The following is a 25,949-nucleotide window of genomic DNA, read 5'->3' as shown; positions in this document are numbered from 1 at the left end:
GATCCTATCTCACAGGAAGGTCACACTCTGGGGTACTGGGGGGAGGGTTAGAACTTCTACATGAATTTTGGGGGAACACAATTCAACCCTTAACACCCTCCAATGGCTGTGTCCTGTTTCCTGCAAGATGCTGACTGATCCGCTGGCTGATGAGAAGTAAGATGCAGTCTCACCTCTTCCTTGAGCCCAGCTAACATTTCCTTTCAATCCTTATCTCTGGGGAACACTAGAAATCAACTCCTTTCGCTCAACGGTTAGGATTCTGGGGGACGTGGAGCATCTGTCAGCAGTCTGCCAAGATGGCGGCCGGAGAAGGACAGGATGACGGGGGACATCGCGGGCCCAGGCTCGGGGACTGCAGTACAGTGCCACCTTCAGGGCCGTTGCCTCTCCAACAGGTCCACCAGCCTGACTCTCCAAGAGAGTGTAGGCCCTGTGAGGACAAGGATCTTGCCCTCACATCTGCCGTGGCATCTGCAGTGCCTGGCAGAGCAGGAGCAGGGTGGATATGTGTTGAACAGATGGGGAAACAATGATTTCCCCCAGGGTTTTGGGCTCACGCCCCTTTATGCGGAGAAAACTTTGTTTCCCTCAGTGGCTTGGTTTCTGTTTGTGCGCTTCCTCTGTTTCCGGGTCCGTATGGATGCCTCCTAAGTGCCTCTGGAGAAATATAGGAGTGGAGTTATAGGAAAGAATGTTGGGCCTGTGTTAGCCTGTTGGGGCTTCCATAACAAAGTCGCACCGACTGGGGGGCTTAACACAACAGAAATTCATTTCTCACAGTCTGGAGGCGAGAGGTCCAAGATCAAGGTGTCTTTAGGGTGGGTTTCTGGTGAGCCCACTCTTCCTGGCTTGTAGATGACTGCCTTCTTGCTGTGTCCTCACATACATGGCCTTTTCGTGTATGTGCAGAGATAGATAGATAGATAGATAGATAGATAGATAGATAGATAGATAGATAGATAGATAGATATGGGAAGTCCCTGGTGGTCTAGTGGTTAGAACTCCACGTTCCCAATGAAGCGGGCCCTGGTTTGATCCCTGATCTGGGAACTGGATCCCACATGCAGCAACTAAGACCGGGGAAGCCAAATAAATAAATAAATATTTTAAAAAATAAAGTAAGATTAAAAAATAAAAATTAGATAAGAGATACAGATAGATTAATAGATGATAGATGGATAGTTAGGTAGCTAGATAATAGGTAAACAGACAGACAGACAGACAGAGTGAGCTCTGGTGTCTCTTTCTCTTCTTATAAGGACACCAGTCATATAGGATTAAGGCCCAACCCTTATGACTTCATTTAACCTTAATTACTCCCTTAAAGGCTCTACCTTCAAATAGAGTCACATTGGGGGTTAGGGCTTCAACATACGGATTTGGGGGAACACAATCCAGTCCATAACTGGGCCAAAGTGCCTGCTTAGTGAGCTGGAGAATGGGGAGCAGACAGTGCTGAGTGCCCTTTGCAATGCAATTCTGACATCAGCTACATGGAGTTAGGTAAACTGTCACAAGTTAAGGGCACAGCCCCCTTCCCCCCCAAAATAACACTGCTCATTTCAGATTGCAAGCTCAGATAGTCCCAGGCCACCTGTATTTCTGACCAATTGGCCACAGATCTGGGGGGTCCCCAAGCCCCCTCAGGCTGAATGACTTGGTAGAAATACAGAACTCAAGAAAGCTCCATCCTTATGATTCCAGTTTTGTTGCAAAGGCTACAAACCAGAAGCAGTCAAATGAAGAGATGCCTGAGGGGCGATGGGGTCCCAGATGCGGGGCTGCTGTGTCCTCAGCATGCATTGCCCTCCTGCACGCCCACAGTGCACCAGCCTGGGAGGTTCCTCGGAACCTCTGTGTGCACAGTTTCCACTGGGGTTTCATTACTCAGGACAATTGCTGGGACCACTGGCTCAGTGCTTGGACTCAGCCTCGGGCCCCCCTCCCCGCCCTGGGGATTGTGCTGGTATCTCATGGCCTAAAGCCCTAAGCTTTGAATCACACGGTGGGGCTTTCTTCATGGCCAGCCCCCATCCTGAATCACTCATTAGCATAAACTCAGGGTCCCCCATGAATAACTAAGACACTCCTATCACTTGGGAAATTCCAAGGATTTAGAGAGACTCCCTTCCAAGTGCCAGGGACAAAGAGCAGCCAGTTCTTTTCTGTACAACCCCTTGTTCCCCACACAGCGTCTTATTTATAGACCTGAGAATGCAGGTGCAGGTCTGGCCAAGGAGTGGGCCCCCAGGACCACTGAGCTCACTTACGCCTCCTCTCCCGATCCCTGGGGAGATCATCATGAGGAGGAGGGGGCAGAGGGCCAGGGCAGGGCTGAAGTGGGTAAGGGTACTCTACCTCCATTTCCACCTGCCCTGGGCCCCCCCGCCAAGATGCTCCCTTCTAGGAAGCTGCTAGTCACTCCAGCTTTACTCCAGGAGGAAAGGGGCTGGGTTTGGGTGGAGGGCATGCTAGGGACATGGGAGTGGACAGAGTGGCCCCCTCACCCCCAGGGCCCCTTACACTTTCTGCAGCACTAAGCAGGTATTTTCCACCCTGAGTACCTCTCCTCTCTTCCCGGTTCACCAGGCACATAAATGTGCACAAGAACCTTATTCTGTGGGGCTCATCTTCTTCAGGGGGATGTTGAAGTTACCCCTCAGGGACTCAAGCCTGGCCTCCTGGGCACTGGCCCGCGAGCTCCAAGCAGGTGCTTCCTCCCTAAACGCTTCCATGGGGCCAAGGCAGGAGCTGCAAAGGCCACCACGGGGCCGTCCCCCTAACCAACAATGCAAACCCAAGAAGTCTGGGATGGCCACTGGGAACTGGGCGTGCAACGGCCCCACCCCTGGGAGGGAGGAGGAGGGTGCTGGCGCAGCCCCGCGAGGGCCCGGGGCCCCAGTGCACACTGGAGGCAGAGCTCTGCTCGGCTGCACCATGTCCTGGACCCCTGTCCTGCTGGCGCTCCTGGCCCACTGCACAGGTGAGAACCCCCAGAGCTCAAGGCCCCCGGCCCCTTCCCTTGCCCTGCTTTGCCCTGGATGCCCACATGCTTCTGTGTCCCCAGCTTGTGGCCCTCAGCCGGTGCTGAATCAGCCGCCATCCGTGTCCTCGTCCCTTGGAACCACGATCCGCCTGGCCTGCACGCTGAGCAGCGACCATGATGTCGGTGTTCACAGCATCTACTGGTACCAGCAGAGGGCCGGCCACCCCCCAAGGTTCCTGCTGAGATATTTCTCCCACTCGGACAAGAACCAGGGCCCCAAGGTCCCCCCTCGCTTCTCTGGCTCCAAAGACCTGGCTAAGAACACAGGGTATCTGAGCATCTCTGATCTTCAGCCGGAGGATGAGGCTGTGTATTTCTGCGCCGTGGGGGCCGGAGACATGGAGCAGGGGCCGGAGATGCAGAGAGAGAGGAGGGAGGAAAGGGAGCCTGCTGCTCCAGCCTCCCAGGCACCATAGGACACGCTTACCTTGAACCAAAGGCAGAAGGGCACGCCTCCCCGAGGAGAGGGTGGTGTGGCGAGGAGGGTGGGGTTTTGGGCTGCCCCAGGTGAGGAGAAGTTCCTGGAAACCCCTTTGGAGGCTGGATTCGGGAATTAAATCTGCTTGTGTCTTGGGAATTTGTTTTGCTGGGTGGTCTGAATTTGTTCCAGGGAGGCCCCAGATGTTCTGCGAACAGTCAGAATGAGTGGGACGCACCCAAGACCCAACCAGGGTGAAGGTCTCAGGAGACCTGGCCGGTCACGGTCTGCTTGGCCAGAGCCCCTGGTCTTGTGGGTCCTGGGAGGCAGGGGGCTGCCATAGCATCTTGGGGGATGCCCCTGCCAGGGACAGGACCCCCTATTGTCACCTGATTGTGCACAGGGTAAGCTGCTTAGAAAATGCCTTCATTGGGCCTCTGGGGAGGAGAGCCGTGCCCAGTGATAGGGGTGGTCTAGGTCCTCCACTGGGCCAGATGGCTCTTTGCTGTAGAGGGGCTGTCCTGTGCACTGCAGAATGTCGAGCAGCATCCCTGGCCTATACCCACCAAACAACCTCCTGCCCCTCGTTATGACAACCAAAAATGTCTCCAGGCATCACCAAAGGCCCCCAAGGTGGCAAAACCACCCCACCTGAGAGACACTGGTCTAGGAGAGAGAAAGACGTTTCCTCTTCTGTGCAGGAAAGCGGCAGGGCTGGAAAATATTTTCTGTAAAGAGCCATGTAGTAAATATTTTTGGCTTTCTGGGCCATGTGATCTTTGTAGCAACTACTCATTTCTGTCCTTATGGCTCAAAAGCATCCACAGACAATATGTGGACACGCGGGCATGGCTGTTTCCTATTAAACTTTATTTAGAGAAACAGACAGGGCTGGGCTGGATGTGGCACTCAGGCCATACTTTGCTGACCCCTGCTCCAGAGAAACACCCAGTTCCTGCCTCTAGGTTTCAGCCAAACCACACTCGGTGGGGTGATCAAGGTCACTCCTCCTGCCTGAGGACTCCAGGATACTAACCCTCTGGACCCTTGGAAGACCCGGGGGCAGGAGGGATACAAGGCGTGTGCGTGGCCTTGCCGATGAGCTTGTTGGGTAAAGAGGGAACAGTGGGTTCCTGCTACCCTGGCCCACATCTGCACCCTGAGCCCCTGGGTGGTGAGCCAGTGTGTGCCCTGCAGAGAGGGACCCTGTACACCCACGTCCACACCACGTGTGGACATGCCTCCCACTCAGAGAGGTGCCAGGCAAACCATCTCCCCTGTGATCCAAACTTGGCTGAGAATGTCCATTTATCATGGCTGAAAAGACCTCGAAGGGTACATTCATGTCAATATCAGCCCTTCCATGTGTGGCCTGCGACGCCTGTAAGACAATGGTCTCAGCTCCGGCCAGTTCCCAGCACCCTTTGGGCTTCCTCTCTGAAATGCACTGAGTTCTTCCTGCATGGAGCCTTTGTCTCCTGGCAGGGGCCTCCAGGCCCAGGTTTCCAAAGGCCATCTAGGTGGTCCCCAAAGAACTCTGTCACCTGCTTGTAACCTGTTCTTCCCTTGCTTTCATCCTTTGTGATTCCGGGATTCCAAGCCACGACAAGAAACCCAGAAAGCAGGGAGTCAGGTCAGCTCCTCCATCATCCCAGCACGCCTGCCTCACCATATTCCTGGAGGATGGGACCTTGGACCCGGGCCTCGGGCCAGGCAGAGCATGAGTCTTAGCTCTGGTCAGCCGCAGAAGGGTCATTTGGATGCTAGGCCAACATTTCCAGTGTTGTTTGTAAAGAGGATAATAATAGCACCAATTAATTTCTATAAAATGCTTAACCTGCACTTGACTGTAACGTGTGCTCAACAAAGTAGTGGTATCATTTCCTCATCAGTCACCAGGCCTGGCCTCCCCCTTGTCTAAACCTTTCCTTTAGTCTGAGTCATTTCTTACCCGGCCAAAATCTGACCTCCTGCCCATCATCCTGCTGCAGCCTGGATCCTCCATTCCTCATCTTTATTACTCCCAGATCCAGCCTTGCCTGCACTCCTCCGCTCTAGCCTCGATTGTCTCCCACCCTCAAAGGTACGGATGCAAGCCCCATCTGCCATTTCCAATTTTCCGGTGGCTACATTTTTTAAAAAAAGATAAAAAGAAACAGATGAAATGATGTTTAATAGCATATTTTATTTAAACCAATGCATTTCAAATATTATCATTTAAACATGCAATGTACAATTAGTTATGAGATGGTTAACTCTTTTTTCATACTATATCTTCAAAACCCAGTGTGTATTTTATACTCGGGGCTCATCTCAATTTGGACCGGCCACATTCCAAGTGGTCCACGGTTGCCTTGGCTGTGACAGGACAGTACAGGTTGAAGGGGTAAAATTGACTCCATGTTGTGACACAGCCTTTGGAGACTGGCCCAGATTCTGTCCCAAGTCCCATTTCTTGTGCGCTGCCCTCACCATCTGTTTCTGCTGATGCTCTCGGTTGCTTCCAAACCTCTGTCCAAGCCATCTACTTGCCAGTGGACTTCCTGTCCCTTTGCCATGACCCCCAGCTGGCTGCACTGACTCTGGGGTCCGCAGTTATCTCCACTGTCACTCCTTGGGCAAGACTTCCTTGACCTCTTTATGCAGTTAATAACTTCCTGCGATGTGCAAACATCATGTTTTCCTAACTATATTTAGCACCTGCTGTGCAGCTCTGAACTTAGTTTGCAAGTCTCTCTCCTCTACTAATCCGTAAATTCTCAGTGGGAAGGACCTCTTCATCTCATTTTCTGGGTCTGATATACACTGATAACAGAGTTGAGTAAATGGATGTATAGACGAATGCAGGACTGAATGAATTCTTGGGTCCCAAAGATCTCATCATTCCGGGACCCCATTAGACAGCTGGGGTCATTGTGATTCCCTAAGAAGGGAAAACTTGCAAATCCAGTGATCATATCCAGTAATCAGGAGTGATGTGGAAGGAAAAGATTGAAAAAGGTCAATGCAGGGAAGGGAACATTTGGGAAACTTTCTGAATTGTTAATGGAGGTGAGAGATGTGGGATAGGGTGGGGTTCCCAGATTGTTGGGATTTGCTGCCTGGTACCCAAAGAGCTCCCCCACCCCCAAGTATCACAGCAGGGTTCCTGACTGTGACACAGGACAGGGGTGCAGGGGTGCTGAGAGCTGTGGTCTGTGCACAGAAATGCTTGACGCTGCTCCCAAGTCTGACCCAGAAACACAGAACCCAGCAGGCTTGGACATGTCACCAGCGGTACTGAAGACCAGAGGCCTGAAATTCTGACCTGGGTTAGACCTCCAGATCCTCAGTGGAGAGGATCTGAGGAAGGCCCAGGGGTCTTGGGGGATGGAACGTGCCAGTCAGACAGAGTGAAAATGCAAGGGCTCTCTGTGCACACAGAGGCCGGTGTGGTTGTGATGGGATTGTCACGATGAGCTGGGGCAAGTGGCCCCACATAAAGAGGGGGGTGGGATTAACACTGAGACGCCCTTTAGGGCATGAAGGGCCCTTGCGTCTTATTCTAAGTTGCATCACAAAAATTTTGTGATGCACGCCCAATGACCAGATTCATTCATTCACGACGGGATGTAAAACGAGGATATTTTCATTCTAGCAAAACTATGAAGAAAACGTCCCCTCCTCAGTGATTTAGGCACCCAAGGGACTGTTCACATAGTAAAGGCAGGATAAATGTTTGATCTTTTTTCCCTTTATTTACCAGTCATAGAAATCACAAGTCAGTGTGCCAGCATCTTCCAGGTTCGTGGGCACAAGATATTTGAGGTGTTTAAATCCATTGCAATTATGGTAAGTTGTTCTGTCTTTGGGTAGCACAAGCCCATTCAAATTGGTGTCTAACCAGGAACATGACAATGTGTCAAAAACAGTCCATTTACGTTTGTCTTTAAAAAATTTGTGCCAAGGTACCTTCACTCCAGCTAATTCTCTAAAGGATGATGATTTTTTTTTTTTTGGCGTGTGGATCTTTATTATTGTTGTTGTTGTTTTCTTTTAAAAAAATTTTCCCATTCATTTTTTATTAATTTAATTTTTATTTTATATTGGAGTATAATTGATTCACAGTGTTGTGTCAGCTTCAGGTGTACGGCCAAATGATTCAGTTATACATATACATATATCCATTCTTTTTCAGATTCTTTTCCCATTTAGGTTATTGCAGAATACTGAGTAGATTTCCCTGTGCTGTACAGTAGGTCCACATGGATCATCTATTCTACAAACAGCAGTGTGTATACGTCAATACCAAACTCTCAATTTATCACTCCCCCCAACATTTCTCCCTTGATAAACGTTAAGTCTGCTCTCGATGTTTCTGCTCCTGAGTCTGTTTCTGTTTTGTATACAAGCCCACCTGTGTTGGGTTTTTTTAGATTCCACATATAAGTGATATCATACGATATTTATCTTTCTCTGTCTGACTTCACTTAGTATGATATTCTCTAGGTCCATCCATGTTGCTGCAAATGGAATTATTTCATTCCTTTTTATGGCTGAGTAATATTCTCTTGTGTGTATATGTATATATATACACACACACATCACATCTTCCTTAAAAGGACAATTATTATTACACCCTAAATGGAGAAAGAGCACAAGAATGTGAAAATTTTGAAATCCTCCATGTGATACTGGTAGTTACTAAGCCAGGATCCCAAATAGTTTACTCACCCAAAAGAAGAAAAATTAAGGATAAGTTCAGGATAACAGTACCCACCTTACACCACTCTCTCAAAATTAAAGAAATAAAAATAAAAAATAAATAAAGTTAAAGCTCTGTTTCATGCCCTCAAGGCATAATGGTGCCGGAGGCCGGGAGTTGGGAGCAGGGTTCTCCTCCGCAGGACTATTTGGACTGCAGCTGAGGGAGGTGGTGCTGGGAGGGTGGTCGTCCTCACAGGCCGACCACGACCGCTCCTCTCCCTCCCTCCACTTCCAGTGACCGCCGTCCACCTGGGGAGTCTGCAAAAGCCCCTCAAACCCGAACCCTTCTCTCATTTCCTGCATCTCATCAGTACGTCCTTGACCCAGAAACGCGGCTTCCCGGGGCTCTACCCTCCGACAATCCAGTTCAACCTCAGCTTCAGTTCAGTGGACGTCAGAGCTGTCCCTGGGAATCGCCCCTCCGGCCGCGGTGACCACCGACGGCCTCCATCACCCACTGGACAAGTGCAGACACCGCGACCAAGGCCGCCAGGGGGCAGTGCAGAGTGCCCTTTACACCCCGTTACGCCATGTGGGTCCACAGGCTGGCAGCGGCAGCATCACCTGGGAGCTTGTAAAAAATGCCATGTGTCCTGGTCACCCCAGACCTGCTGAGTCTGAACTCGCATTTTCACAAGATCCCTGGTGGTTCCACGCACGTGAAAGTCTCAGAGCACTTCCTGCGCCCTTGTCATCTGGTTCAACCTCACTAAGGCACTCTCACCCATGTGGGCAAGCAGGTGATGCTCTGGAGATGCTTCTCAGGAGCACCTGGAAACCAGAAGCAACGTAACAGGTGTGCCTGTACGCACAGAGCACGCTCACCTCCCACGGTTGACCTCTGGCTCCTTCTGGCTCAGAAGCGCAGGCCCTTCCCTCCCACTCAGACCCGGATGTTTGGGCATTTCGACCACCCTCCAGCTGTGGCTTCGCAGCCCTGACTCCCGGATTGCAGCTGCCCTCCTGGCAGCCCCGCGCCCCACACCCCGCGTCCACTTTCTCAGCCCTCTCCCGACGGAAACTGGAGGCCTCTCCCTGGAGGGGCTATTGCTGCGGCCTTGGTTTCCTCAATCCCACGGACCACCCCTCACTCTGAGCTTTGCCGCCCAGGGAAACAGGGATATGGCGCTGCCAGCAGCACCTCTCTCTCCGTCAAAACCGCCTGCCGCAAGGACTACTGGATGAGTGGGACTACTGATTTGTTTCTTGTGAATCTGTGTAGACCCAGGCCTGAGAGATGCCTGAAATGCAAACGACCCTCCATAAAAGGGATGAATGTTCCCTGGGAGGTGTGACCAGGGCCAGGCGGCAGTGCTGTAGGCATCGGAGAGCAACAGGAAGGAGGGGGCTCTGCTCCTGTTTCTGCTCTGAGCCGCCTGAAGGGGGCGCCCACGGCGGGAGGCACGTATGGGGCCAGTTCTGGGGCCCTTACCACATCTCAGACCCAAAGGCAGAGCCAGCCTTCCCTGAGGCAGGAGGGCAGAGGGAGAACCCCTGCGGGGTGTGGGGAGCCCAGCGAGATGGCCGCGCCCCTAACTGGGACCAGCGCCTCAGATGCACAGGGAGCCACAGCAAAGACAGGAGGGGTCAGGTTTGCATGAGCCACGATGAGAGGGTCTGGTAGGTCCTGCCCAGCTTCAGGTGCAGAAGACAGAGCTCGGGGCATCTCCACCATGGACTGGACCCCTCTCCTGCTCCCCTCCTCACTCTCTGCACAGGTGCTGTGCACGGCCCGCCCCCCCCCCCCCCCACCCCCCGCCGGGGGGGGGGCCCCGCCCCCCCCCCCCCCCCCCCCGCAGCTGCTACAGGATCAGCCTGAGGGTGGGAGCCCCTGGGAATGGGCCTTCATCTTCAAGTCCCCTCTCCCCTCCTCTCTCTCTCTCATTTTAAAAAATATTTATTTATTTAACTAAGATGCACCGGGTCTTAGTTGCAGCATGTGGGCTCCTTAGTTGTGGCGTGTGAAATCTAGTTCCCTGACCAGGGATCAAACTCTGGCCCCCTGCATGGGGAGCGCAGAGTCTTAGCCACTGGACCACCAGGGAAGTCCCCTCTCCTCCTCTCTTACAGGCTCCACGGCCTCCTATGAACTGACCCAGCAGCCCTCAGTGTCAATAGCCCCCGGAACAAGGTCAGGATCACCTGCTCAGGAGGTAACGTCATGCATAAACTTGCATCTTGGTACCAGCAGAAGCCGGGCCAGGCCCCTGTGTTGTTCGTCTATGACAATAGCAACCGGCCCTCAGGGATCCCTGACCAATTCTCTGGCTCCATTCAGGGAACACAGCCATCCTGATCATCAGCGGGGACTGGGCCGAGGCCGAGGCTATTACAGTGCCATCTACCATGGCAGTGGGAGCCGTGACTCATGGTGACGTGACAGACGGGGACTCAAGGCATGAAACTGCCCCCCCCCAGCCACCCCGGCCTGGTGCTCACAGTCCACGCCCACTCCTCCCCTGCCACCTCCACCCTGGACCAAGAAGGTTCTACTCCTTCTCCACCCAAAGTCACATCACTGCACCTAAACAAGGCCCTAACTTTCAGTGTCCTCGTCTGGGAAACAGGAATCATAATGACCAACCATGGGGTGAGCTGTGTGAGCCAGGGTTCTCTAGAGAAACGGAACCAGCAGGGTGTGTGTGTCTATAAATAGAGATTTATTTTAAGGAATTGCTTACATGGTTGTGGAGATGTGAGTCCAAAATCTGCAGGATGGACCGGCAGGCTGGAGACCCAGAGAAAAGGGGCAGTGAATCCATCTGCTGCAAAATTCCTTCTAGCTCTGGAGAGGTCAGTCTTTGTTCTCCTCAGGCCTTCAGATGACTGGGTGAGGCCCACCCATATTAGGGAGGTAATCTGCTTTACTCAAAGCATCAATTTCATGTTAATCCACTGATTTCAGTGTCAATCTCATCCAAATAAACCCTCACAGAAACATCCAGAATAATGCTTGACCAAATATCTGGGCACTGTGGCCCAGCCAAGTTGACACATAAAATTAACTCTCACACTGGCCTTAAATAAACAAGGGTGACTACAGCGTCACTCTCACATCGAATGAAACCTCCAGACCTCTGGGCTTTGGAGAATGTTTTCAACCTTCCACAGTAGCGGAGACCACCCCCAGAGAAGGGCTTGGGAGTCATACAGCAGATCTAGTGATCCCAAGAACCTGGAATTTTCTAGAACGTTCACACCTGGGACTTGGAGAAGATGGACCCACGTGTCTGCTCTGGAGACGACTTGGGAGAGAGGAATCCTGGTGGCCACAGGAGGAGTCTCTGGGGACTGTGGGATGGAGAATGGACACGGGGCTGACCAGGAGGAGGCAGGGGGTGCCCTCTGACACGGGAGCAGGGCAGAAGTGACTGGACATGACACACTCCTCTGCTCCAGGGGAGACGGGTGGGGGCGGGGCACAGAGGAGCCAGGGACCCTGAGCAGGGGGTCTGATGAGCAGGACATCTGGACCCAGACCTCTCTGGCTCGGCCTGAATCCAGCCCTCGGCCATTCTCGGTCCAGGGACGGGGTGGGGACAGGCCCAGGAGACCAGAGCTGCAGCTGCACCAGCTGGGAAGGCCCTGCCTATCCCCCGAGGGTCTCCAGGGACCAGCCAGACCCGGATTTCCAACCATGGCCACCACAGGAGGATGTGGTTTGTAGCAACAGCAGGTGCAGGGCAGGTTATGGGGAGTAGCTGGGGTCACTGAATTCAGGGACAGCCCCTTCTTCTCCCCGAGACCTGGGGCTATCCTCGGGGGAACCGCAGCTTCTGGGCCCCGGGCAGTGGGTGAGTGTCACACCCACACAGGGGTGCGGGGAGGGAGCAGATTCAGCCTGGACCCTGGCAGGAACCCCACCCCAGGCCCCAAGGTACAAGGAACCCAGGTATGAGGCTGGAGTGGGCCAAGCACCACATGGGGAGAAGCTGGACTGGATCAGGGCCTCCCAGGGACTCCCCTATACCCCATGTCACGTGTCAGGGCACCCGCACCCAGTTACCGTTCAGTGCTGGCCCATCTTCCCAAGGACCGTGAGGTCTTGGGATGCAGTACCTGGCCTCGGGGATGCCCGGTCAGCGTGTGTGGGACATGAGGATCTAAGCAAAGTCACATCGGTCCACGGAGTCTGACCTCATGGTGGCCTTCTTGAACTCCCTGTGATATGGGGAAATCAGTCTGTCTGCTACGCATCCCATGACCACGGTAGGACAGATGCCAACAGGATGTCTGGAATGGCCCAACTCCACTAGGGCACGTGGCATCCATGAAATTCACTCTGGGGGCCCCTGGGGAGAACCTCACAGAGATGGACAAACCATCAGGACCTGAAGCAAAGAGTGGTTTCAAACACGAACTCCATCCAGTTTGAACTTGAACTCAAGTTCAAACACAAACTTGATGTGCAAGGGCAGATTTGACAAGGAGCTCCATCTCCTACACACAACTGGACCAGGACTGCGTTTTCCAAAGGTTTTTCTATCAAAAGCCCCAGTAAGAAATGCATTTCCCATCACTATCCAGTGTGTATCTATGTTTTCGGATAACTGAGGCAGGACCCCACGAACCAGCTGCCCCCCCCTCACGTGGACGTCCTCTGTTCTCCGTCTGCTCTGGATGACCTCACTGTTGCAGGACTCTGGCTGCACCTGACTGAATTGGTTCCACAACCTCTGGGAGTTGCAACACAAAATTTGAGAAGTGGCAGTTGGATAGCATCAGGGATTCGTTTTTTTTTTTTTTTTTTTTTTTTTTGCGGTACGCGGGCCTCTCACCGCTGTGGCCTCTCCCGTCGCGGAGCACAGGCTCCGGACGCGCAGGCTCAGCGGCCATGGCTCACAGGCGCAGCCGCTCCGCGGCATGTGGGATCTTCCCGGACCGGGGCACGAACCCGCGTCCCCTGCATTGGCAGGCGGACTCTCAACCACTGCGCCACCAGGGAAGCCCGATTCGTTTGTTTTTTGATGGCTGATGGTTTTCCCAAGCCACACCAGATGGGCCAGCTCCCCATGATGATAATAAGAAATATAATTATAGTCATCCTCCATCTGTGTTGTGCGTGGAGCACTTCCCAGTTTAAAAAGCACGTTGAAAGTACAAATCCCGTCTGATTCCACTTAGTCCCTAGAGGGGTCAAAATCATAGAGACAGAAAGCAGAATGGTGGTGGGGAATTCCCTGGTGGTCCAGTGGTTAAGAGTCTGCTTGCACTGCAGGGAGTTCAGGTTCGATCCCCAGTCGGGGAACTAAGATCTCGTAGGCTGTGCAGGATGGCAAAAAAAAAAAAGCAGAAGGGTGATTCCCAGGGGCTGGGGAGGCGGATGGGAAGATCGTGTTTAATGGGGACAGAGTGTCAGTTTGGGAAGGTGTGAAAGTTCTGGATGTGGATGGTGGTTGCACAACCATGAGAAGGGACTTAATGCCACTGAATTGTACACTTAACAGTGGCTAAAATGGTAAATTTTATGTTATGTATAATATTCCTGAGGCATCACTGCTGGCAGCACCAGCATAGAGCCAGGCCCTCGCTACCCAAGGTGGGCTCAGTGCCTCTTTTCTGCCCACCGCCCACCCCACCCCAAAGCACAGGGTCCCTGGGCGATGATGCATCCAGATGTTGGGGAGGCAGGCAGGCTCCCCTGGACGGGAGAGGGAAAGGGGAGCCTCACAGAAGTCCCCACTGTGCACCAGACACTCTGCTCGTGGTGGTGACCTCTGGATAAAATCTATGAGCGTGTGTGTGTGTGTGTGTGTGTGTGTGTGTGAGACACGACGGGGCGGGGGGAGTGAGACCATGAGGTGCTGAACACAGTTCATTAAACACACCATTTTATAATGAAATCACGATTCCCTGACTTGAAACCGGCTTCTTGCTAAACCTGCACCTGTTTCCTCCCCTCTCACCACCCCCGCCCAAGGCTGGTCGGAAGAGAAGCCCCAGCCTCACCCTGCTGAACTCAGGCCTCGGCTGCTCCTCTTCCGCTGGCACTCGGCCGCCTTCCTGGGCCTCTCCAGGCCCCAGGGAGATGCTACACAGGCGCCCTTGGGAACTAGGGCAGGAGCAGATGTGTCCCACCCAGGGTCCCAGGGGTGGGGCCGGCAGGGGCTGCAGTGTGAGGCGGTTGAGCCCCGGATTCCGACCACAGCAGAGCAGTTGGCGGGTGCCCCTCTTGGGAGAGGCCCCCAGGAGCAACGGCCATGGGCCCTGGAGGGGGCCGGGTGCTGGGGGCAGGGACAGAGAAGGCCCAAGCAGAGGCCAGGGCCATGTGGGCCAGGACGCACCGGGACGGCTACTGCCAGAGAGGGGAGCCGGGTGCACCTGCTGACACCCCTCCAGGGAGCCCACGCCAGCGGATCGGCCAGAGGTGCCTTTGACCTGAGGGCACATGAGGCCCAGGACAGGCCAGTTGGGCTGTGAGGCCCGCAGGGGTCAGAGCTGTGTCCCCAGGCACAACTGGCCTCTAATAGTGCTGGGCCTGGCCGTGGGCGCCCATGGCCTGCTGCCCCCGACGCCAGCACCGCAGAGCACGGCCCCCCGCAAGGAAACCCCGGCAGGAAGCAGCCCTTGGAGCCTGTGGCACAGGTAAGGGGCCGAGGGAATCATGGGGGGACATGAGGGTCCCTGCAGGCAGAACTGGGAGTGGGGACAGAGAGCGGGTGAGGGGAGAGGGGCGAGAAGGGAGCATCAGCTGGAGAGGAGGGGCCTGGGCAGACGGTGGCTTTATTTGAAGGGTTGACATTTTGTCCAGTGTGCATTTGTTTGCGTTAATTTTTATTTTTTTATATTGTATTAAAATATTTATCTGAATTACTGAGTTTTTTGGTGCCCCTTACATTCTGTACCCAAGATTAGTGCCTCGCCCACCTCGCTCTGGTCCTCAGGGTAGAGCAGGAACAGGGAGGCAGGGGCAGGAGGGGGCAGTGGCTGCTGTCATCCTGGGATCCCTGGGGCTCCTCTTAGCTGGTGAGCCACCTCCTCGCCCTTCCCCTGGCTGGGCAGGCTCTGGTCCCTGGAGCACCAGGGCGCAAGCTCTGGCTGAGGCTGTGTGGTGAGGGGACCTTCCCTGGTGTCCCCGGGTCCCCCAGCCAAGGACCACCTCCTGCGACTGGTCCCTGGGAGACCAAGCCCACCAGGGTGCAGGCACCTCCGTGAGAGAGGCCTGGGCGAGGGTCCGTGGGGGCCGCAGTCTGCCCCTGCTGCTGCTGTGTGACCCCAACCCCCTCCTCTCTGCTTGTGGTGGGAGGTCCCTGGACAAACTGCTGAGCATCTGGGACCATTTGTGATGATCAGTGACACAGCAGCACATTCATCGTGGGCACTGACCATTTAGGGGCAGAACCTCCCTCTCAGTGGCCCCACAAGGCAGGTCCCTCTGTCACCCCCAATTTACAGGGATAGAGGCCCAGAGAGGTGAGGCAACTGCCCAAGGTCACACAGCTGGTTCTGACTCCAACGCCCAAGCCTCCAGCTGTCCCCATCCCTATCCCCTAAACAGACCCGGCTGACAAGTCCGCCTCTCTGAGCCTCAGTTTCCCCCTCTGCAAAGTGAGGGGTCCTAGTTGGATGAGGGCCTTGCAGCCTGACGCCTGCCCCAGGGATGCTGGGGCCGCGGTGGTGAAGGTCTGGGACAGGAGGAGTGGAGTCTGCGGCACCAGCAGCACAGCCATGGAGGTGGGTGGGTGTCTGTGAGTGTCAGGTCAGGGCCGGCACCGCAGCGTCCGGTAGGGACTGCACAGCCAGGGCAGGATCCAGGAGAACACGAGGAGAGACGGACCTCCATCAGGTCAGGCCCCAGCTCAAGGTCCAGGGAAGAGGGGCCCGGCGACAAGCACCACATGCAGCGTGCTGCCTGCAGGACAGAGGGGGCCCCACTGGGGTTGGAGTTCAGGTCAAGGGGTCCACCTGGGCAAGGCAGCACAGGCACAGAACCCTCAGGAAGCGCCCGGGGGTCCACAGGGCTGCGGCACGTGGGTCTGAGAAGAGGCTAGAGGGGCGGCCAGGCCCAGATGTGGAGGACCTGTCCCTGGAGGATAGACTTCATCTGGGGGGTCCGGGGGAATGTTTGCAAGGAAATGTGACTGGAGTTGGGTGGGTGGGAGGGGGCGGGAAATCAGAACTAGAGAGGCCTCAGGGAGGTGGGTGTTGTCATGGGCAGAGTGGACAGAGACAGGAGGTGAGAGGACCAGGAGAGGGAGGAGCCAGGATGCCCCCTTGGCTTTTTTGCTGCAAGTTAAGAGAATGCTGTGTCCTGTATCTAAAAAAAAATGGTCCAAGAGAAGGGATGGTCTGCAAGAAGTTGGTCTTCCCCGAGGACATCCACTCACCCGACAGACCACTCAGGGTCCTCAGGGTGGGCCCGAACCAAGGGGGTCATGTCCAGGCATAGGGCAGACCCATGGACCATTTTAGGAGAAGTAAGATGTTGGGGGGGATGCCCGAGCTGGTCTTACAGATCCAGGGCGCTGACCCATGATGCGGGGGCTCCAGGCAAAGGGAGCAAGGGGTGCTGAGGAGGAGAGTTGAGGTGCACAGACCCGCAGGGAGCATCCAGAGCCAGGGAGAGCGGGGTGCAGACCATGGGGGTCTTGTAACCCAGACCTTTATACTGGGGTCCATGAGGAGTCATTGAGGGATTTAAGTGGGGAGCTGTCAGAATCAGGTTTGTGTTTTGGAAAAATGGCTCCAGATCAGAGACCACTGTGAGGGCAGATTAGAGGATGGAGAAGAGACGTGGAGAAGGGGCTTTGGCCAAAGCCTGTGCCTTGGGGATGGGGAGGAGGTCCACGGTAACCAGGTACCAAGATCTCCTATGAAATTGCCAAGTGAATTTAAAGTGACGTTATCAGAGTGCTGATGGGGAGGAACGGGCACAGTCATGGACTGTCAGCGGGAGGCTGAATTTCTGGAACAAACAATTTCTGGAATAACATACCAAGACTCATAAAAACATACATTCCTTTTTATTATTATTATTATTTTTGCTGTACGTGGGCCTCTCACTGCCGCGGGCTCTCCCGTCGCGGAGCACAAGCTCCAGACGCGCAGGCCCAGCGGCCACGGCTCACGGGCCCAGCCGCCCTGCGGCACGCGGGATCCTCCCGGACCGGGGCACGAACCCGCGCCCCCCGCATCAGCAGGCAGACTCCCAACCACTGCGCCACCAGGGAAGCCCCATACATTCCTTTTAATCAAGCAATTCCACCTCTAGAAATTTATCTTGATGATATAATCAGAACTTCAGCTAAATACTGTAAGTGTGTTCCTGGGGAAGAAGTGGAAACCTAAATGTCCAATGATAAGGGAAGGTAAAGTAAACTATGGTACATTCATGGTAGGGAGTATTACACAGTCATTTGATACGGTTTTTTGGACAACTGTAATGACATAATAAAGATTTTTATAAACAGGTTGCAATATGTCATACTAGCACACTGCTTTTGTTTTATTTCGATTTACAGAGTAAAATTCATCCTTTTTGGTATTAGCAGTTGTATAAATTTTAATAAAACTGTAGAGTTGTGTGACCCTCACAACAATCAAGATACAGAACATTTCCACCCCCCACCAAAATTCCCTGCGCCCTCTGTGTAGTCAATCCCTTTCTCTGCCCCAACCATGGAAACCACTGATCTCTTTCTGATCCTATAGTTTTGCCTTTTCGAGATATAAACGGCATCATGCAGTATGTAATCTTTTTTTAAATTAAACTTTTTATTTTGGGATAATTGTAGGTTCACATGCAGCTGTAAGAAATAATACAGAGGGATCCCATCTACCCTTCACCTAGTTTCTCCCAACGGTAATGTCTTGTAAAATAAAAAATCACAACCAGGATATTGACATGGACACAGTTAAGGTACAGAACATTTCCACGGCCACAAAGATTCCTTTCTAGCCACACCCACTTCTCTCCCTCCCAAGCCCCTGCTAACTCTGGCAACTACTAATTTGGTCTTCTTTTCTAATTTTGTCCTTTCAAGATTGTTCTATAAATGGAATCATACTGCATGTACCCGTTTGGGACCGACTTTCTTTCTTTTTCTTTTTTTAAAAAATTTTTATTGGAGTATAATTGATTTACAGTGTTGTTAATTTCAGGTGGACAGCAAAGTGAATCAGTTATAGATATACATAGGTCCACCCTTTTTTAGATTCTTTTCCCTTATAGACCATTACAGAGTATTGAGTAGAGTTCCCTGTGCTATACAGTAGGTTATCATTAGTTATTTATTTTATATTTAGTAGTGTGTATATGTCAATCCCAATCTCCCAGTTTATCTCTCCCCCCATTTGCCCCTTGGTAACCATGTTTGTTCTCTACATCTGTGACTCTAATTCTGTTTTGTAAATAGGTTCATTTGTACCATTTTTTTAGATTCCACATATAAGCGATATCATATGGTATTTGTCTTTCTCTGACTTATTTCACTCAGTATGACAATCTCTAGGTCCATCCCTGTTGCTGCAAATGGCATTATTTCATTCTTTTTTATGGCTGAGTAATGTTCCATTGTATGTATGTACCACACCTTCTTTTTTTTTTTTTTTTTATCTTTATTGGAGTATAATTGCTTTACAATGGTATGTTAGTTTCAGCTTCACAACAAAATGAATCAGTTATATATATACATATGTTCTCATATCTCTTCCCGCTTGCGTCTCCCTCCCTCCCACCCTCCCTATCCCACCCCTCCAGGCGGTCACAAAGCACCGAGCTGATCTCCCTGTGCTATGCGGCTGCTTCCCACTAGCTATCTACCTTACGTTTGGTAGTGTATATATGTCCATGCCTCTTTATCGCTTTGTCACCGTTCTTTATGCATTCCTCTGTGATGGACATTTAGGTTGCTTCCATGTCCTGGCTACTGTAAATAGTGCTGCAATGAACATTGGGGTGCATGTGTCTTTTCGAATTATGGTTTTCTCTGGATATATGCCCTGGAAGCGACTTTCTTTACTCAGCATAGTTTTCTGGCTGTTCATCCAGACTGTTGGTTGTACACACTTTGCTCCTTTTTATTGCTCAATATATTCCAAGTACGTAACCATATGAGTCTGGCTTCTTTAGTTCAGTATAACACCTTTGCAATTATCCAATTATCCCCTTTATCTAGAGTTTGTTCCTTTCTATTGCTAAGTAGGATTCCATCTATGAACGTATCAGAGTTTATTAACTATTCACCAATAGAGGAACATTTGGGTTGTTTCCAGTTTTTGGCAATGATAAATAAAGACAGTATATACATTTGCATACAAGTCTTTGTTTGAACATGAGTTTTCATTCCTTGGTTAAATACCTAGCAGTAGGATTTGATTGATCAGAGGGTAAGTGTATGTTTATATAAAACTACCAAACAGCTTTCCAGAGTGGCTAAAACTTTTTACATTCACACAAGCAATGTGTACGAGTTACAGTTGCTCTGTATTCTCCCCAGCACTCGGTACTGTCAGTGTTTTGAGAAATTGAGATAAAATTCTCTTAAAATAAAATTCACTTTTTTTTTTTTTGGCCGAGTAGCTTGTGGGACCTTAGTTCCCTGACCAGGGATCAAACCCGGCCCCCAGCAGTGAAAGCACCAAGTCCTAATGAGTGGACCACCAGGGAATTCCCAAAATTCACTATTTTAACTATTTTAAAATACACAATTCGGTGACATTTAGTGCGTTCACTATGTTTTGCGACCATCACCACTATCTTTTTCCTGAGTCTATTAATCACCCCAAAGGAAACCCCAAAGCAGTCCCTCTGCATTCCCCCAATTCCCCAGCCCCTGGCAACCAGTAACCTGCTTTCTGTCTCTATGAATCTGCCTATTCTGGGTATTTCATATAAATGAAATCATACAATATAAGACCCTAGTGTCTGGCTTATTTCACCTAGCATCATGTTTTCAAGGTTCATCCATGTTGTAGCAGGAGTCAGTACGTCATTCTTTTTAAGGCCAAATAATATTCCTTTTTTTGTTTTTTAATTTATTTATGTATTTATTTTTGGCTGCGTTGGGTCTTTGTTGCTGTGTGCTGGCTTTCTTTAGTTGCAGCTAGTGGGGGCTACTCTTCATTGGGTTGCGCGGGCTTCTCATTGCGGTGGCTTCTCTTGTTGCAGAGCACGGGCTCTAGAGCGCAGGCTCAGTAGTTGTGGTGCATGGGCTTAGTTGCTCCGAGGCTTGTGGGATCTTCCCGGACCAGGGCTTGAATCCGTGTCCCCTGCGTTGACAGGCGGATTCTTAACCACTGCGCCACCAGGGAAGCCCCAATACTCCATTTTATGGATATACCACATTTTGCTTATCTGTTCATTAGTTAATGTGTTATTTCCACCTTTGGGTTATTGTAAATAGTGCTGTTATGTACATTCATGTCAAGTGTTTTTCTGAGTATCTGTCTTCAATTCTTTTGGGTAAATGCCTATCAGTGGAATTGCTGGGTCTCATGGTAGCTTTACGTTTAACTTTTGAGATTGGCCAAACTGTTTTCCACAGTGGCTGCACCATTTTACAATCCTACCAGCAATGCACAAGGGTTACAGTTCTCCATATCCTCACCAACACTTGTTATTTCCTTTTTTTATTATTGTTATTTTTATATCCATCCCACTGGCTGTGAAATGGTATTTCATTGTGGTTTTAATTTGCACTTCTATAATTATTAATGATGTTAAGGGTCTTTTCAAGTGCTTGTCCGTCATTTTTATATCTTCTTTAGGGAAATGTCTCAAGTCCTTTGCCCAGCTTTTAAATCAGTTGTCTTTTTGTTGCTTTGTTGAGTCATAAGATTTCTTTATATATTCTGGATACTAGACCCTTATCAGATATATGATTTTCAAATTATTTCTTCCATTCTGTGAGTTGTCTTTTCACTTTCTTGATAACGTACCTGGAGGCACAAAAGTTTTGAAGTTTGATGAAGTCCAACTTATCTATTCTTTCATTTATTGCTTGTACTTTTAGTGTCATATCTAAGAATCTGCTGCCTAATCCAAGGTCATGAAGATCTACACCTATGCTTTATTCTAAGAGAGAGTTTTAGCTTTTACACTTAGGTCTTCAATCAATTTTGAGTTTTTGTGTATGGTATGAGGTAGGGGTCCAACTTCATTCTTTTGCATGTGGATGTCCAGTTGTCCCAACCCATTTGCTGAGGAGATTCTTCCTTCCTTCCTCCCTCCCTCCCTCCCTCCCTCCCTCCCTCCCTTCCTTCCTTCCTTCCTTCCTTCCTTCCTTCCTTCCTTCCTCTCTCTTTCTCTCTCTCTCTGTCTCTCTTTCTTTCTGTCCCACACCGCAGGGCTTGCAGGATCTTAGTTCCCTGAACAGGGTATCCCCTGCAGTGGAGGCATGGAGCCCTAACCACTGGACCGCCAGGGAATTCACTGTTCTTTTTCAAGACTGTTTTGCCTATGGGAGTCCTTTGCAATTCCATGTGAATTTTAGGATCAGCTTTTCTATCTCTGTATGATCACCCACTGAGATTTTGATGGGGACTGCATTGGATCTGTGGATCACTTTGGTTAGTATTGTCCTCTTTCAAATATTAACTCTTCCAATCCATGAACGCAGGACATCTTTTCATTTATTTAGGTCTTCTCTAACTTCTTTGAACAACATTTTGCAGCTTTCAGTGTACAGTCTTTCACCTCATTGGTTAAATTTATTCTTAATCGATACCATTGCAAATGGAATTGTTTTCTTAATTTCGCTTTTTGAATTGTTCACTGCTAGTGTGTTGATCACGCACCTGCGGAATTTATTTGCTCTGTATATAAGATCATGTCATCTGTGAATAGAGACTTTGAGTTACTGTCTAGTATCCTTTCTTTTTTAATTAATTAATTAATTTTGGCTGCACCGGGTCTTAGTTTTGGCACGTGGGATCTTCGTTGTGGCAAGCAGGATCTTTAGTAGCGGCACACAGACTTCTTAGTTGCAGCATGAGGGCTCTTAGTTGCGGCATGCATGTGGGATCTAGTTCCCTGACCAGGGAATGAACCCGGACCCCCTGCACTGGGAGCACGGAGTCTTACCCACTGGACCACCAGGGAAGTCCCCAGTATCCTTTCATTGCACTTTTTTTTTTTTTTTTTTGTGGTACGCAGGCCTCTCACTGCTGTGGCCTCTCCCGTTGCGGAGCACAGGCTCCGGACGCGCAGGCTCAGCGGCCATGGCTCACAGGCCTAGCTGCTCCGCGGCATGTGGGATCTTCCCGGACCGGGGCACGAACCCGTGTCCCCTGCATCGGCAGGCGGACTCTCAACCACTGTGCCACCAGGGAAGCCCTCACTGCACTTTTTAAATGCACTTCTAGATTGCTTACTTGTGTTATATATCTAATATTCTTATAATTTTAAAACAATTAAAAATTTAAAGCAAAAGATCTTATATTTGTGTCACAAAACCAACCACAGCTAACTGGGCCAGCTTAGCAGGTGGAAAGCACACTGGTCTGATCCTCTGGCAGAGATTCTTGCATCCAACGAGCCCCAACTCAATGCTGCATCTTTGTATGAGTTGGGAATTTAAATCAGCAAAGGCAAAACCTGGAACTTCTTGTGGCTTTGGAGTCTCTGAGGGTGGTTCTGTTGTTTCTTAATTATTTGGGGCCTTGTTTTAAATTTAAGAAGGAGTATTTAGATGCAGAATCTAAGGACAAAGTTTTCTGGCCTGGGGGTGAGAGCACTCATGGTCACCTGTGACAAGGTAAAGACAGAAAGAGAACTGGAATAGGAGAAAAGTGGTCAGTCTCATGTGGAAGTGGTGAGTTAGAGTTCCCTGTTGGGCATCCAGCTGGAGATGATCAGTAGGCAACTTAAGTGGAGATGAGGAAAGGGTTTGGAGCTGGAATAGACTCGAGCCTCATCATGTGGGCACATTGTGGGAAGATGGCAAAGAAGGAGGACCCAGGGAGGCAGTCTGGGGATCAGTAGCCATGCATGGGTCAGGGGAAAGGGAAAACAAAGAAGGAAGAAAGTGGGGGTCACAGACATCAAGGAGAACCAAGTCACTGGAAAGAGGGGCCAACCCTATGTTACATCCTGCAGAGACATTAGGTACAACAGGAACTGGAGAGGGACCTTAGACTTGACCCAGATGAGGGCCCTGTTGTCCATCACCTGAGAGATTTCAGGGAGAGATGGGGTGAGAGCCAGAAGGGCCCTGACATGTCCCAGAATGTAAAACACTGCTTGTCAGGCAAGTGTTTGGGAGCCATTGTTGGTTGGATGGATGGATGGATGGATGGATAGGTGATGGATGGATGGATGGATGGATGATGGATGGATAATGGATGGATGGATGATGGATGGATGGATGGATGATGGATGGATGAATGATGGATGGATGGATGGATGATGGATGGATGAATGATGGATGGATGATGGATGGATGGTTGATAGATGGATGGATGATGGACGGATGGATGGATGATAGATGATGGATGGATGATAGATGGATGAATGGATGGATGATGGATGGATGATGGATTGATGGATGGATGGATGGATGATGGATGGATGGATGGATGATGGATGGATGAATGATGGATGGATGAATGATGGATGGATGTTGGATGGATGGTTGATGGATGGATGATGGACGGATGGATGGATGATAGATGATGGATGGATGGATGGATGATGGATGGATGGATGGATGATGGATGGAAAAACAGATGGACAGAAAGACAATGATCTGAAAGATCCAAGAAGGCTTCATGAAAGAGGAGGAACTGAACTGCGTCTCAGTGAGTGGAGACAACAGGGCAGGGGGCCCCCAAATGACCTGGTGTCCACAGGTCCAGGAAGAAAGCTGCCTGGCTGGACTGTGGGAAATTATGGGGGAAGGAACACCCAGAAACCCTAAAATGAGGCCAGAAGAGGTCAGGCAGGTCCAAGCCAGCTCAGGACTCACTCTGCCACACCACATGGCCACCTGAGGGGACTCGGCACTCAGCAGCACCATCAGCACTGAGGATTCAGTGGTCACAGGACAGCCTCAGAGTTAGGGGGACACACTGGGTGACAAGGTGAGAGTGGCTCCTTCCTCAGACAGGGGGCTGGGCATGGGGACACCCAGGAGTGCCCCAGCCTCGGGGGGGGGCTGGCTGTCCCCCCCCCAACCTGAGGACACAGCCCTGCCTGCTACAGCCCTGTTCCCGTCATGCCCAGCAGTTCCCTGCTCCATCCTGGCCCCCGGGGGACAGGCCCCAGGTGCTGGCCCGGCGGGTTTTGGTCCGAGTCTCAGTCACCATGGTACGTCTTTGGCGGCGGGACCCAGCTCACCGTCCTAGGTAAGTGGCTTTCACAGCTTTCCCAGCCTGTCCCACCCTCGGCTGTCTTGGGAAAGTCAGTTTTTTCTCTCTGGGGGCTGCTTCCCCTCTGCCCTCCCAGCTTAAGGACCGACCCCCACCTTTCTCCTTGGGGCCTGGGGAGGCAGATTGGTCTTGGGGTAACCGTCAGGAAGGACCCCAACAGCAGGAGCAGCCACCTGCAGAGTCCGACAGGGGTCGTAAGGAGGGAGGAGAGCTGCTTTGGTTACACACGGGGACACTGAGGCTGCACGTGGGACGGCTTGGCCGGGTCACCCGGAAGAGTGATGTGGAACAGCTTCTTGGGGACTGTCTGCTGTCCAGGGGCTGAGTGGGAGGGGGGACAGAGAAGGCAAGCAGGGCCACCATGGGGACACTCAAAGAGGCCATGATGGGGGTGGGCAACCCCAGACCCTCCCCTGCATCTCACACCCCCTCCTCTGTCACACAGGTCAGCCCAAGTCTGCACCCTCGGTCACTCTGTTCGCGCCCTCCACTGAGGAGCTCAAGGCCAACAAGGCCACCCTGGTGTGTCTCATCAACGACTTCTACCCGGGCAGCGTGACGGTGGCCTGGAAGGCAGGCAGCACCACCATCACCAGGGGCGTGGAGACCGCCCAGCCCTTGAAACAGAGCAACAACAAGTACGCGGCCAGCAGCTACCTGGCCCTGACGGCCAGCGAGTGGAGATCTTATGACAGGGTCAGCTGCCAGGTCACGCATGAGGGGAGCACCCTGGAGAAGACAGTGGCATCCTCAGGGTGCCCTTAGGTCCCTGGTCCCCCCACCCTCCGGGGCCTGGAGCCACGGGTCCCCTGGGGGGGACTACCCTCCCATCCTGGTCCCCCCTCCCATCCTGGTCCCCCCAGCCCTTCCTCCTGCACCCAATCAACTCTCAATAGAATGTTTTCATCGTTATTCAGAAATCTCTGTTCATTTCTTTCTTTCTTTTTTTTTTTTTTTTGGTCGTACGCAGGCCTCTCACTGTGGTGGCCTCTCCCGTTGCGGAGCACAGGCTCCGGACGCGCAGGCTCAGCGGCCATGGCTCACGGGCCCAGCCGCTCCGCGGCATGTGGGATCTTCCCGGACCAGGGCACGAACCCGTGTCCCCTGCATCGGCAAGCGGACTCTCAACCACTGCGCCACCAGGGAAGCCCTCTGCTCAGTTCTTTTTTTGTCTCTTATTTAATTTGCACCCTCTCCAGAATTCTGGGGCGGGGTGGGGAATCCTAGGCGCCAGTGAGAAAGTAACTAAAGGGAGAGGCTCACAGTCTCCTGGGTGGGGGCGTCTCCCAGGCAACCAGCCAGGACACGCCACCCATCCGCCCTCTCCTTCTTCCCACTCCTCCTCCAGCACAAGGCCGTGCCCACCCCCTGCCACCTTCCTGGCCGGAGCTGCCCATGGCTGGTGACCTCCAGATGAGCCCTCCCTCC

The 25,949-nt window shown here is 51.8% G+C and overlaps 1 pseudogene across 1 annotated transcript; it reads left to right on the top strand.

The window, feature by feature from the left end:
• Nucleotides 1-2,940: 2,940 nt before the first annotated feature.
• Nucleotides 2,941-25,319, top strand: LOC113610465 (immunoglobulin lambda-1 light chain-like; annotated as a pseudogene). The gene is made up of 4 exons (XR_003429092.1): nucleotides 2,941-2,986; nucleotides 10,284-10,565; nucleotides 24,446-24,497; nucleotides 24,967-25,319. The product of XR_003429092.1 is annotated as an immunoglobulin lambda-1 light chain-like (transcript).
• Nucleotides 25,320-25,949: the final 630 nt, after the last annotated feature.

Source organism: Aethalodelphis obliquidens, unplaced genomic scaffold (assembly GCF_003676395.1).
Source record: "Aethalodelphis obliquidens isolate GAN/ISIS:26980383/991018 unplaced genomic scaffold, ASM367639v1 scaffold63, whole genome shotgun sequence".
Lineage (NCBI taxonomy): Eukaryota > Metazoa > Chordata > Mammalia > Artiodactyla > Delphinidae > Aethalodelphis > Aethalodelphis obliquidens.
Note: the sequence above shows the minus strand (reverse complement) of the source record. Positions and strands in the feature narration are given on the sequence as shown.